General features: G+C 44.0%; 1 protein-coding gene and 1 long non-coding RNA gene across 3 annotated transcripts in view; both read left to right on the top strand.

The window, feature by feature from the left end:
- MTMR2 (myotubularin related protein 2) overlaps window positions 1–13,766 on the top strand; it is a 90,800-nt gene that overhangs the window by 33,114 nt on the left and 43,920 nt on the right. The gene's annotated exons all lie outside the window — the stretch shown is intronic.
- LOC115650293 lies at window positions 1,873–6,180 on the top strand. Its single transcript, XR_004000052.1, has 3 exons — window positions 1,873–2,005; window positions 4,311–4,707; window positions 5,747–6,180. It is a non-coding gene; the product is annotated as an uncharacterized LOC115650293 (long non-coding RNA).

Genomic DNA, 13,766 nt, shown 5'->3' with positions numbered 1-13,766 from the left:
TAGGCTGCAGTTTGAAAATTTGACTTATGTTCCTATTTTCTGATGATGATTTTCATGTTTTTAGTATCTTCCATCTGAGGATCCCTATCTGCAACACAAACACTCATGAATTCATCCTCACAACAACCTGATGAGGCAGATAAATATATCAATATATAGCTTCCCCCACTGGAAAATAAGGATGTTGAAATAAGGAAGTTGTGGTTTATTCATGTTCAGAACTGGGACCAGATCACAAGACAGTCTGATTCCTGGTCTCATTGCTTAGACTATGCCTAAGATTGGAAGCGCCGTTACAACCTTAACTGCAATTATATCAAATTCTTATTTATTCCCTCAATTCAGACCATGCAACTCCCACTTAAATTAACCAATGTTTGATTTGTATGTGTGCATGCCTGCGTGTGTGTGTGTGTATGTATTGTGACATTGCACTTTATATGATTTTATGAAAATATGCTAATGAGTGTAAATATAATGTAACTGGAATGTGCTTCATGCAAAAGGTTTCTTGTAAGGTATTATTACAAAGCTTATAATCTACTGAGTGTGGTCATCCTCTTTGTATAAATGTATTACTCTTGTATCTGAAACTAGAAATATGAAATATAACTCTGAGGTCCTATTGTAGTTATACAAAGTGTGGGCCATTAATGGTGGTTTGGAATCTCGATGGCTTCCATCAACCAGGACAATTGACTGTGGATGGCTCTGTTTGCTTTCAGGTCTTCCTGTGAGTCAGGCTGGGAGGAACGAGGGCTTGAAGTCTTACAGTGACATGTGATCATGTCACCTGAACTGGAATCCATCTTTAACCTGGTGCTTTTCCATTTAGAAGGAGAGGTGGGAGCCCAGAGAGGGTCAAAGGATTCCCGCCTTGTGCAAAAGATATATAAGAGGGTGGAACGGAACAAAGGGGGCTGCAGTCATGAGAAATCCCCTAGCTACCACCTGAGCTGGAACAAGGGCTGTACCAGGGGAAAGGATTGTGCTCAGACTAGGAAGGCGTCTAGTCTGTGATAGAAGCTTATTAAAACATCTCAGAGGGTGAGCTTTTCATCTGTAATTACTTTCTTACTGTATTAGGTTTAGACTTGCATGTTTTATTTTATTTTGCTTGGCAATTCACTTTGTTCTGTCTGTTATTACTTGAAACCACTGAAATCCTACTTTTTGTATTTAATAAAATCACTTTTTACTTATTAATTAACCCAGAGTATGTATTAATACCTGTGGGAGGGAGGGCAAACAGCTGTGCATATCTCTCTATCAGTGTTATAGAGGGTGAACAATTTATGAGTTTATCCTGTATAAGCTTTATACAGGGTAAAATGGGTTTATGTGAGGTTTGGACCCCACTGGAAGCTGGGCATCTGAGTATTGGAGACAGGAACACTTCTTAAGCTGTTTTCAGTTAATCCTGCAGCTTTTGGGGGACGTTGTTCAGACCTGGGTCTGTGTTTGTAGCAGGCTAGCATGTCTGTCTCAAACCAGGCAGGGCTCAGAGGTAATCTCGACACATCAGGTGGCAGTCCCCAAGAGGGTTTCTGTAATCCAGCCCGTCGTATGTATGTATGTATTCATTCATTCTTGGGCTAAAACTACACAGATGATTGAGAGATGAGTGGAAAAAGCAGTAATGGACATGAAAAAGAAATTTCTGTTGGACCTCTTTTCCTCAGCTGAAAGAATTCTCTTTAAATGGTTACTCTGCTTTTCTGTCCTCATGCACAAGTTTAATGGAGATCAGCAAGTACTATTGCCATTGAAAATGCTGTAAACACCTACTGTTATCTTGGAGATTATCTTCCACAAATGGAAAATCAAGCAGTACTGAACAGATTACTAAATACTGTTCTTTTAGGATCCAATCCTCTAAAGTGCCTGGTGTTTTTACCTTCCATTCACTGAACTGGATGTTGAGGTCACTCAGCGCCTTAGAGAAGGGGGCCCATCAGTGGTACCGCTTTAATGAAGCCCATATCATGAAAGGAGGAAAATATCAGTAAGTTTACTAAACAGCCAATTTTATTTTCATTAATACCACTTTTGATCCCCTGTGTTTTGATTGCACCAGAGAATCAACATTTCCCTCTTGATATGATGGAAGGAATTCTGCATCTGTCTAAATCTGAGATTGTGAAATCTGGTTTGTGTGCGGGTACTTTTCATGGACCTTGCTAGCTGACCTTTTGATTTCCAGCTTCTCTTCTTACCAGAAGTGGTGCGGTGTTACGTTATTTTAGTGGCAACATTGGTAGCTGTCTTGGCAGATATGTCCTTTCAAGTTTCATACATCTGTAGGTTTTTTTTGCTTTGTCTTTATTTTTTGCTGACCACGAAAAAGATGGAAGAGTTTGCTCAATGGCTCATTTAATTAAATCGGAACCAGAAGGCAAAGGGATTAAATATGCCACCTCTCTTAGGTTTTTGGCCAGTAAGAGTGAGCATATTTTCAAAAAACCCAGCCTTGTTCTAGATTTTCTTTTTTCTTTAGTGCATAGTGGTTTCTGCTGCAATAGCTAGTACTTAACTGCATGCCTTTGTGTTTCTGTAAAAAATAAATTGATTCTCCCCTCGCCCCATAAAATGCAACATTAGGGATGGGTATTTAAACACACATATTCAAAAATAAGGTCACCATGGCAGTATCACCTCAGCTACACTTCAGCCAAAATGTACAGACTTATTTACAATCCTCACACCTCACACTGGATCACACGCACACAATCCTCGCACTATATCACATGCACACTCCAATTTCTAATTTCCCCCAAATGCCACTTTCCCTACTGTAGCCCAAGGGCAGGGAGTAAGAGAGTTAGGCTTGTCTACACGGCAGAGTTTTTGTCGACAAAAGTCAGCTGTTATCGACAAAACAGTAGAGGTGTACACACTACAGTGCTCCTCCCGTCAACCAATTTCTTCGCTTTGCTGACAAAGTAAAACCACTGTGATGAGAGGCATAGAGCATTTTACAGCAAAGTTACATTGACGAAGTGTCAGTGTAGACACTGGTTGGTTATGTTGCTGTAAATGGCCTCCAGGAGGCATCCCACAATGCCCATCCTGACTGCTCTGGTCAGCAGTTTGAACTCCGCTGCCCTGCAGCAGGTACACAGGCTTCTGTCCTTCCCCCTTTAAAGGCCCAGGAATTTTTAAAATTCCACTTCCTGTTTGCTCAGTGTGGACAGCTCACGTGGCATCTTCCCAGCTGACCATGGCAGATCACGAAGCAAGCACTCTCCTGCTTAAAGCACACCTGAGTTGTTGGATCTGCCGGGTCTGTGGGGAGAAGAGGCTATGCGGCCCCAGCTCCGCTCCAGCTATGGGAACTTAGATACCTATGGTCAGATTTCTCCTGGCATGTTGGATAAGGGCTGCAAACGAGACACACATTGGTGCCATGTGAAGATAAAGGAGCTGAGGCAGGCGTACTGTTAGGATATCGATATTCAGGCCTGTCTGCAAAGGCCTATACTTTAAGAATTTAGGTGTATTCTTGTCACTTAGCTAGTTATAGAAGTATAAAAGAAAGAATCAAAATTACTGTCTGCCTGTGTAAGGGCCTTCTCTTACTGTGACAGTGTGAGGCCCTGTTTTTAGGCTAAGGCCTTTGGCTGAGCAGCAGAGGCCATAAGCTGGGAAGTGTATGGTCACATCCTCACATTCCAAACTGGTCACATTGAAATAAGGTGCTGTTGGGCTGTTAGGAATACAATCCTGTCCTGATATTCCTATCACCTCCAGAGAAAGGGAAGAGCCTAGAAGATGTAAAAGGAAACTTTGTTTGATAGCATCCTGTCTGGCAAGAACTCACTTATCAATAGCTGGGATGTGAAATCCTCATTTCTGTATTGTTCTATCACTGTAGTCTCCACTTTCCTATTGTTTGTCTGTATAATCTCTCTCTGGTTCTGTGATTGTTTGTCTGCTGTATAATTAATTTTGTTGGGTGTAAACCAATTAAGGTAGTGGGATGTAATTGGTTAAATAATCATATTACAATATGTTAGAATTGGTTAGTTACATTTCAGTAAAATGATCGGTTAAGGTATAGCTAAGCAGAACTCAAGTTTTACTATATAGCCTGCAGTCAATCAGGAAGTAAGGAGGGGGAATGGGAACAGGGAATGGAGGTCAAGGACTTGGAATCATGTTTTGCTAAGTGGGGAAATGGGAACAGGGACACAGGCAAGGCTCTGTGGTGTCAGAGCTGGGAAAGGGGACACTGAGGAAGGAAACTGGAATCGTGCTTGCTGGAAGTTCACCCCAATAAACATCAAATTGTTTGCACCTTCGGACTTCAGGTATTGTTGCTCTCTGTTCATGCGAGGAGGACCAGGGGAGTGAGAGGGTGAAGGAATAAGCCCTCTAACACGTACCAGAAGGCAAGGGAGTCAAACCGTTGATCTGGTGCTGTAGCGAAGACCTGCTGCTTCTATAAGGAGCTGGACGCCATCCTCAGTGTCAAGCCCACATCCGCCACCAAGAGCCCTGTGAATACTTTGGCAGGGCTGGAAACTGCAGACTCAACCCCGAAGACAAAGTCGTGGATGAGAAGGTCGAGTTGGAGGATGATATGGAGCACATGGCAGGATCATGTGGTGGTGCAGTGAGTCAGGATCTTTTCTTCCACTCTGGAGGAGTCCAGTCAGTCCCAGCAGTCCGTCTCTGGGACACATGAGGCAGGAGAGGAGAAGTCTGGTAAGTGATCTTTTGATGCTGCTCGGTTACATGAGGTAGAGCTGTCCTTTGCTCTGTATATTCTAGAAGAGGGTGAAGGGATAAGAATGTACAAGACTAGCTGTGTTTGTGTGCTTCACATTCCCTTGCGCAGCTAAGCAGTGCGGTGGAACAGTGTGTTAATGCACAACTGAGAGATTTCAGGGGAAACTTCCAGAGAGATCTCTAGGAAACTTTCCTGGAGGTACTTGCCAATCTTCTGTTGGAAGTTCCTTGGCAAAGCTTCCTTGTTCCTTCCCCATATTGTAGAAAACTTTCCCATGCCATTCGGCAATCACTTGTGCCGGAACCAAAGTGGCACACAGGCGAGCGGCATAGGGACCTTGTCTGACACCACACGCATGCAGGAGATGCACCCTTGCATCCTTGCTTACGCTCAGGAGTGACATATCAGCTTCATTGACCCCCACCTGTGGAAAATGGTGTCAGAATTTACAATGTTGTCCCTCGTCGCCTGCAGTGATCCCCTTTTAAAAGAGAAACTGCTGAGCTTCAGTTCATCTGCAAATTTGACACCATCAGCTCAGGATTGAACAAAGACTGTGAATGGCTTGCCAATTACAGAACCAGTTTCTCCTCTCTTGGTTTTCACACCTCAACTGCTAGAACAGGGCCTCATCCTCCCTGATTGAACTGACCTCGTTATCTCTAGCTTGCTTGCTAGCATATATATACCTGCCCCTGGAAATTTCCATTACATGCATCTGAGGAAGTGGGTATTCACCCACGAAAGCTCATGCTCCAAAACGTCTGTTAGTCTATAAGGTGCCACAGGATTCTTTGCTGCTTTTAAAACACTGAGATTCTTTGCCCCATTTTCAGTGCTCTCCCCCTGAGCTGAACTCACCATGTTCAGGGTGTCCGCCGAGCTGTGTACTTGCCAACGAACAGTGAGAAACTGATTCATATTTTTAAAAATGATGCATTTTGCTATAATGATTTGATGCTGTGCGTGCACTAACAATCTTGCTTCTGTTTATTGTTTCTTGTACTTCTGCAGATGTGGCCTTCATAGGAACCCTACACACCTGCGGAGCACTTCCGCCAGATAAGGAGGAGACCAAAGAGGAGCAAAGAGGACATGTTACCAGAGGTGCTCCAATCCTCAGAGGCCAAAAAACAGGAAAGCGGGGCGTAGAGAGAAACTTGAAAAGAAAATGATGGAATAGTACAGAAAGGAGGAGCAAACTGAGATGTTGAAGTCTCTAATCTAGCTGCAGGCTGAATTCGTACATACTCACACCCTCCCTCCCCCTGCAGCTGATACAGAACTACTTTCCATGCCATTTCCAAACTCCTCCCACACATTCTATGCAACATCCCAGCCTGTCTCCGTATCCTGCTCGCTCTATCCCTTCGGACAGATTCCAAAACAATAGCTGGACTTAACATGCAGCTATAAGAGCCTACACTGCCCTTCATTGTTATCTCCCTTCCCACCAAGCCTTTTGTGTGTGTTGTTGGTATTTAATAAAAACACACTCTCTGAAAGATAACCAATCTTTATTTGTCTCCTTCACATCTGTAGCTGCTGCTGGAATTTATACATAGTGGCAATTTGATCATTTGCTGAGTACAGATCATGGTCAGGAATCATCAATATTTTCATGCAAGGCAGCAAGTTAACAAATCATGGCAGAGTACTGTATAGAAAGACCTGTTACTGGAGCTCATTGTCAAAATGGTGCCTCAAAGCCTACCTGATTCGAACAGCCCCCCATTGTGCCCCTCTAACAGCCCTGGTGTCTGGCTGCTCAAAATCAGCCACCAGGTGATCTGCCTCTGTGCTCCACCCCAGAGGCAACTTTTCACCCTTAGCCTCACAAATATTAGGGAGTGCACTGCAGGCTGCTATGACCATGGGAATATTTTCCTCATTTAGTTCTAACCTGCTGTAAAGGCAGTGCCAGCGTGTTTTTAATCTGCCAAAGGCACCTTCTACGGTCATCCGGTACCTGCTCAGCCTATTGTTGAAGCACTCCTTGCTATGTCCAAATTTCCCATGTAAGACTTCATGAGCCATGGGAATAAGGGGGATGCTGGGTCTCCCAGGATCACTATGGGCATTTCAACATCCCCCACTGGAATCTTCTGGTCTGGAAACAAACCCTCTGCTTGCAGCTTTTCATAAAGGCCAGTGTTCCTGAAGATGTGTATGTCATGCACCTTCCTGGATCACCCCACGTTGATGTCAATGAAACAGCCACAGTGATGTGCAATACAATAGAGAAGTATCCCTTTCTATTGATGTACTCCGTCGCAAGATGGTCCAGGGTTAAAATTGGAATATGCATCCCATCTGTCGCCTCACCACAATTAGGGAATCCTATGCTGCAAAGCCATCCACCATTTCACACACTTTGCCAAGAGTCACAGTCCTTCGTGACAGGATGTGATTAATGGCTTTGCACACTTGCATTAACGCAGTCTGAACCGTGGACTTCCCGACTACAAATTGATTCACGACTGACTGTAGTAGTCTGGAGTTGCCAGCTTCCACACAATGATTGCCATGCGCTCCTCCATTGAGAGAGCAGCTCTCATTTTGGTGTATTTGCACCCAGTGCTGGGTCGAGCTCTGCACACAGTTCCAGGTGTCTTTTCACTTCCTAAAGTTCTGCAGTCACTACTTATCATCCCAGACCTGCATAAAGATGCAATCCCACCACTCAGTGCTAGTCCAAAAGTGATGGTCCACCATGTGCAGCTGCTCTGAATGCTAAAAGTAGCCTGGTGTTGTTTCTTTCCCTGGCACACCTCTGATTCCTGTTCAGATTGGGTGCTCATGATATACTGCTTGGCCAGTCATGATGCATTCATAAGAGTGACAACAACAGTGAAGAGCTGTGGGATAGAGATGGTGGGCGTGCAGTAAATGGGTCATTGAAAAATGCTATGAAATGCAGTCAAAAGCCTGTGGAAAGATGGGATTGAAAAAACTGCATCATGGGACATTGAACGCACGCTTCTGATACACTGCGATCCACTTCACCTTCCTAGCAGCAGAAATTCGCTGTGGTGAGTAGCACAGTGGGATAGCTACCCACAGTGCACTGCTCTCTTTGTCAGTGCTAGAGCACCAACTGTGGACATGCTCTGCTGACAGGTGGAGTGTTGTGTGAACATGAACAAGCAATGTACTTATACTGGTTTTTTATTTTCGGCATAATTTGCGTCGACAATACTGTAGTGTAGACAAGGCATTAGAAGCCACAGATACCAATCTGTGCACACCTTTAAAATTGGTGAAAATGCTCTGGTAACCTATCAATAGGTGCTGCTTCCCTGTTCAGGATGGGGAGTGGGGCTCAGTCCTTCCCACAGCAGGAAGGTTGGGTAGGACATTCTGCATGGCTGTCTAGCCCCTGCTATGCTAGCAGCTCTTGTCATTTTTGCCAACAAATGAGGACATGTTTCACAGTGGTCCAAGTGCCCCAAGGGATGATCCAATTCAGGGGCTATCAAATGGCTCATGGAATCTATTACTTTTAGATACAGAATGTTCATATAGTCATTAGGAAGGTCCATCTCAATCACTGGCTCCAAATGGAATAGAAGTAGCTGTATGTAACTTTATAACTTGTCTTGAGTTCCCAAGATGTCAAGAGAAGTATACACAATACCTCCTTGCCACATCATTTACAGGATATTTCTTGTTACCATTACTTTTTCCCCTTTATGTTCTCAGTTTTTATAAGCAACCCGAGTAGCACAGGACTATAGAACAAATAGTGCTTACCGTCCATTATTTGCCGATTTTAGAATGATAAGCTACGAGAGAGAACGGTATGAATGCAGCTATTTTTATTGCTTGAATCTGGGGTCCCCTAAAACAGAAAAACTTCTGTTCATGGCTACTGATTTTTTTCTATCTGTCTATAAAAGGAAGAGGTTTTTTGTTGCTATTTTTACTTCAATAGATTTATTTATTTATTTATTTATTTTTGCTTTGCTCTGATATGCTTGGAGTCTCCGTTGCAGCCATCTTTATAACATACACACAAGGCCTTTTTGTCCCTTTCTACGCCATGGACATATCTTCCGTGGAAGGTGAGAGAATGACCTCTATGGCATTATTCCCCCTCTGCTTTGCCTCACCACTTGACAGTCTCTCTGGGGGGGGGGGGGGATTCCCAGTGCTTGGGCTCCATGCCTGGAGAGGAGACTGTAAGAGTAGGGACTGTGGGAGAAGAGGAGACTGCTGCTCTCTGACATCATTCTCCCTTCTCATTGCACCCCACCAAAAAGGCTCTCATCGTTTTACTTGCGTGCCTTCCTCATCCATGTTGTGGAACCACGTCCCAGCCTGATATTTCTCCATACGGCGGGTTCAGGGAGAAAACATGTAGCAGGGGAGTACCCAGTGTCATGTCCTCTGAAGCCAAAGAGGGCCAGGTGGGGGTCAGAAGCACTAGTACATAGGAATTGCCATACTGGATCAAAATCAAAACCCCATCTCATCTGGTATCTTGTCTCTAATAGTGGCCAGTGCCAGATGCTGTAAGCAGTGGTTTTCAAACTTTTTGTATTGGTGACCCTTTTCACACAGCAAGCCTCTGAGTGTGACCCCCACCACTTATCAATTAAAAATGGGAGAGAGTTAATGTAATGCGGGCTCGGAACTGTCAGCCCCAAGGAGTTGACAGCTCCTGATCCCCATGGAATCATCTTGCGACTCCCTGACGGGTAATGACCCCCAGTTTGAGAGCCCTGTGTAGAGGAAGGTGTAAGGATGGGAGTAGATCAATACACAGTAAGCAGAGGAGGGGTAATCTGCTGCCATCCTTATCGCCAATAGTTAGAGACTGACGTAAGCCCTGAAGCAGTAGGATTAATATTCTTTCCACAAAATTGGTTATCCTTAATCATTCTGGATGTTCTCGATATCCACATAAATGCCCAATCCCTTATGGAATCTTGTTAAGGTCTTAGCCTCAGTGACTTTCTGTGGTGATGAGTTTAATCACACATTGTGTGGGGTGAAAAACATATTTCTTTAAGTGGCTTTGAATTCCCCACCTTTTAATTTCACAAGTGTCCCCTTGTGATTGTGTTATGAGACAAAGAGAACAGAAGCTCCTGATCTCCATTTTCTAGACCATTGAATATAGTTTTATCATGTCCCCTCTTATTCATCTCCTTTCTAAGGTAGATAATCCCAATCTTTTCAATCTGTGTTCATATGAGAATTTTTCCAGGCCCTTGATCATACTTGTCATCCTCTGAACCCGCTCTAGTGCTCCAATATCCTTTTTGAGATGAGGTGACCAATGCTGCACACAGTATTCCTGATCAGGCTGCACTATTGACTTATATAAAGGCATTCAAAAATTATCTGTACCATTTTTTTTTCACATCCTAACATCATCTTTGCTGTTTTGGCCACATCTGTGCACTGTTGCACAAGCCAGGGTAGATGCACAGGGCTTCCACCTAGATGGTCCTGAGATCTGAAGAGAACTTGAGGGAGCATCTTATTTATTTTCTATTCTGAAAATCTTCTGTCTCTGTGTGGAATCGCTTACGTGGGAGACAATAGATACAAAATGCTTGGGGCCTGTGATGATCTTATAAAGAAGGTGCCTTGTAGGAGCATTTAAAAAAAGCATCTTTCAGATTTTGAAGTGATTCTGTCAATCACTGAAAATATACTTGTGGGTGTGTAAGTAAAGCATCACTGCTAGAATAAGCTGCTACAGGGATCTGTCACTCCTACCTCTGCTTGATCTCTTGCTCTGCGTATGAGTCAGCTCAATTCTAGAAATTAAATCTCTGTGGCAATGGAAAAACACTCTATTGTAGCTTCAGCAAGGCAATTTGCACTAGTGCTTCCTGTGGGGAATTTTTAGCAGAATTGATTTGTGTTCTCCCCTGTGGACTCCTACTTTTTCTCCGAAGAAGTGAGCTGTAGCTCACAAAAGCTCATGCTGAAATAAATTTGTTAGTCTCTAAGGTGCCACAAGTACTCCTGTTCTTTTTACTTTTCTCTAGTGTCTCTGTGCCTGCACACTTCCTCTGGGCAACAGTTTAAGAGTGTGTGTGTGTGTGTGTGTGTCTTGGAGGTGAGGGGGCAAGAGAGGCTATTACTAGTGATTCCTACAGTGTGCATTTTCAGTATTCTTATGTCTTTGACGCGTCTTATAACTTATATAAAGCTTTTTATAGTAAACATTTTGATACCTGGATCTAAGATTAAATCCACCCTTCACTGCAATTTACAGAATTTTTCACTTCATAAATCCAACATTAAGTAATATTTAGCTGCTACAATTGGCAGTATTAAGCTGCAGGCATTGTTGGATTGTCTCTTGACTAAAGAAGTTTAGAATCTGATGTAGGGAATGCACTTTTTCCCCCTGCCACATGTATTAGCATAAGCCATCAACCTGCTACCAGACAGGAACAGAATTAATTCAAAGCGAAAATCCCTTGGAAAAGCCATGATGTTTTGTTTAGTTAGGGTGACATTTTAAAAGGCACCAAAGTGACTTAAGTACATAATGGGAATCATGCTCCTAAATCCCTTAGATGCTTTGGAAAATCCTCCTAAATCCTTACAATCGTGTGTTTAGCTATTGTACATCTCACTAGTCATTTTTTAACTAGTGCTGTCATCCTTATGGGATACATTCCTAGAGATTGCCACTTCGACTTGGCTCTTCACTCATAGGAAAATGCTTGGTTCACTACATTCAAACTTTGGAGTAGTTCTTGGTAAAAGGATCGAATTCACTCCCAAGATACCACCTGCAGGTAGAAAGCCGTGGATAAGGTGGTATGGAAATTGTCAGCAAACTCCTCTGAATAGTCAAATGTTTGCCCTTAATCTCCATTAAGGCCTGTGTGTTCCTTTATAGACTATAAAACTGGGAGGAGCAGAGCTGTTTTTTATGGGTAGGGAATAGGACCCATAACTATATTGCCGGGAAGTGGGAAGAGGAATGGTTTACTGGTAGTATAGCCAATATTAACCTCCCAGTGAAACTTTATGAAGTAGGGGATTGCTTGCTGGAGCTATGCCATCAGTGATGAAGGCTTGTCTGAAATATCGCCTGGAGCATTATGCAAGGTGGACAGATTCAACATGAACCCTGAAAATGATGGCTAACAAAGGCTGCGGGGCAGCAGCTGCACCTCTCTACCTGAGGCCGAGGAAGTCTCTGAGACAGACTCAATGGCTCAGGTCACACAGCATGAAGCCAGTAGTGATATACCAGGAAAAGAGTCGCGTTACTGCGCCTCTGTCTCATCCCAGTGGGGCGAAGTATTTCCCGGGATAATCATTCGCTCTGGGTTTTTTGGACCATGAATAACCTGGTACTCAGCACCAGAGTTAAAGCCCCTGCCTTACTTTCAACCGTAGATGCCTTGTTGGTGCTGTCTCCCCACAGTGCAAACGTGACGGGTTTGTGCCAAGGCCCCTCGGAGGATGTGTGTCCTCTGATGTTGGCAGGCCCTGTGACAATACATCCAATTGTATCTGCGATCTCCGACAGTCCACCAAAATTGCAACTTGGAATGTTGCAACTCTTCCCAGGCCTGGTCATCAGGTCGCTGTCTCATGCGAAATGGACCAGCTTGATATATTGATCGCAGGCCTAACAGAAGCAAGACTGGTAAATCACGGACGTCACAAGGTGTAAGATTCTTTACTTCTGTATTCTAGCGGCCCCAACCATCTATGTAGGGTAGCACCACTTCTGCAAGGTGAGGCCAAGTCCTCCGTGACAACCTGGACACCTGTGTCTCCTCGTTTACTTACTGCACGTCTTAAACATTGGCTTGGTTCCTCACTGTCATAGTAGTCTATGCGCCGACGGAGGAATCTGTTGACTCCGTTAAAGATCATTTCTACGGTCAATTGGAACATTTAGTATGCATTGATTTAGTATGCACAGTCCCTCCACATGATAATCTTGTGATCCTGGATGACCTAAATGCAGTTACTATCTCCCTGCAAACTGAGTTTGAACAGGTCATTATTGTTCAGGCACACCCAATGGTAACTCTTGCCACTTGCTTACATTCTGTGCCTCCCAGAACCTTTCCATTCTTGGGTCATGGTCCAAGTGGCAATGCATGCACCAGATGTCATGGATCTCTCATGATGGTGTCACTCAGAAGGAGTTGGACCACATCATTACACATGATAGGCGTCTCTTCACCTCTTGTAGAGTGTGTTGTGGTGTGGAATGCGTGGAGAACACAGATCACCATCTAGTGATCAACCGTATGGTTTTGATGCTCCAACGAGCACGTAAGCCCTCTGCAATGATGAAGAAATTTGACATGGATGCACTCTGTGTGCCAGTTTAGCCAACAGGTTTTGTACTGACAGATTCTCAGCTCTAACTAATTTGCCAGATGACGTGGAGGTTGCCTTGTCCCTGATAACTTCTGAGCAAATGATTGTCTATAGCATCCAGCATGCTGACCATGGCTATCAGAGGAGGCCTTCCAGATAATTAAACTGAAGGCTACAGCCCACAAACGTGGAGATAAGCACGCTCATAATCAGTTGAAGTGAAAATTAAACACCCTGGCACTCTGCGATCGCGAGGCATATTATAACCAAGTGGTGGATTATGTTGAATTTTGCTTAGCCAGGGGCGACTTGAAGCCAGCATTCCGTGCCATTCACAACCTCAGCAGTCAAGATGTAGTCACTACGAACAGCATCCTGAATGACAGCCAAAGCCATCCATGTAAATCAGATGATGACATTCTCTCACACTGGGTGGAACATTATCACAGTGTCCTGAACCATCCTCCAGTTGCTGCTTGTTCAGAGCTGGATGATCTGGCAGTCACTGTGGTTCTGGATCCAGACATTTGTACTGATGCACCAACACTGGATGAAATTAAGTGTGCCATCTCTAAACAGAAAAACGGATGCACAGCCAGTGCTGATGGCATCCCCTCGGAGCTGTTAAAATGTGCTATTGATCCTGTAGCAGAATCACTTCTGGCTGTCTTTTGTTTGATGTGGAGAACTAGAACCCTGTCAACCGCCTGGAAGG

The sequence above is a fragment of the Gopherus evgoodei genome, chromosome 1 (genome assembly GCF_007399415.2).
Source record: "Gopherus evgoodei ecotype Sinaloan lineage chromosome 1, rGopEvg1_v1.p, whole genome shotgun sequence".
Lineage (NCBI taxonomy): Eukaryota > Metazoa > Chordata > Testudines > Testudinidae > Gopherus > Gopherus evgoodei.
The sequence above is the reverse complement of the archived record's forward strand: the minus strand, read 5'-3'. Positions and strand labels throughout refer to the sequence as shown.